Source organism: Cynara cardunculus, unplaced genomic scaffold (assembly GCF_001531365.2).
Source record: "Cynara cardunculus var. scolymus isolate 2C unplaced genomic scaffold, CcrdV1 Un_Scaffold_509, whole genome shotgun sequence".
In the NCBI taxonomy this organism is placed as follows: domain Eukaryota; kingdom Viridiplantae; phylum Streptophyta; class Magnoliopsida; order Asterales; family Asteraceae; genus Cynara; species Cynara cardunculus.
Genome location: NW_020200583.1, coordinates 132,387 through 133,713, shown reverse-complemented (window position 1 = coordinate 133,713; position 1,327 = coordinate 132,387).

Genomic DNA, 1,327 nt, shown 5'->3' with positions numbered 1-1,327 from the left:
TTTAATTCAAAATTGCCAAAATTATAAATTTCCTAATTTATCWATTRATTTGTGGTTAATATTGGTTCTCACAGTTACCACAAACTAATTAGTTCTCATTTGATTAGGCCCCTATATATATATATATATATATATATATATATATGTAACTCCCAAATCATTAATTGGGAGTTACAAATCTAAAAATTTCAATAATTGATGATTATATAATATTGATATTTTTTATACGTGTTCATGTTTTGTAATTTCGATTTATTCTATCCACAATGATATTGATTTTGTAATTGTTAAAGAATTTCCGATTGTAAAGATTTCGATATCGTTCGAGTAATATGGATAAACCTATTGGAAAACAGATCGACAACAATGAAAATGAAAAGGTTAAAATCGTCTACAACTACAATCGAAATTCGAATTCATATGTAATTGTTAAAGAATTGTTCACAAGTGTTCATATTGTAATTGTTAAAGAATTGTTCACAAGTGTTCATATTGTGTTCATATGTACACTAACTGCATATCTCAACATTGGCTTGCTCCTGAATGTTTTCATAATGAATGAACTATTGTTCACAGACTGTTCATATTGTGTTCATACCTGTTTTTTTTATTTATTTACTTTTATGTAGCAACTATTTTTATTATATTCATAATGCGTTCATAAATGCTATACAGTCCAAGTTCATATATATGTCAATTTTTGTTCGTATTTGACACAATGATTCATATATATATGTGTGTGTATGTGTGTTCATATGGTTCTTACATTAACAAAAATAAATTAATAAAAATAATGAGATTTTTTGATTTTGTAACTCCCAATTAATGATATGGGAGTTACATAAAAAAGAAAATTACATAAATACCTTTTTCCCCTTTGTTCACATATGTTTTTTGAAATTGTAAATTTAAAAATTTAATTTTTTATCATGATTAAACACAACCTTTTATTGTAAGAATCAATGGCCAAGATTGGTTAACAAAGTTAACATAATAATCTTGGTTAACATTTGAACCAACCCCTATATAGATATGTATATATACATGTATATATATATATGTATATATACATATATATATACATATATATATGTATATATACATATATATATATATGTATATATATATCAAGTTCCCAAGATTAATAAAAACAAAACAAAGAGAAACCCTAAGAAATATTCAGCTCCCCAATTAATTACCCATTATTTATATATATCTATACTATATTATAAAACATTTGACAAAAACTTTTAAAAACTACTTTTTATGCATAAAATACTATTTATTAATGCATATTACTTAAAACTCAATATCACAAGTAGATCAT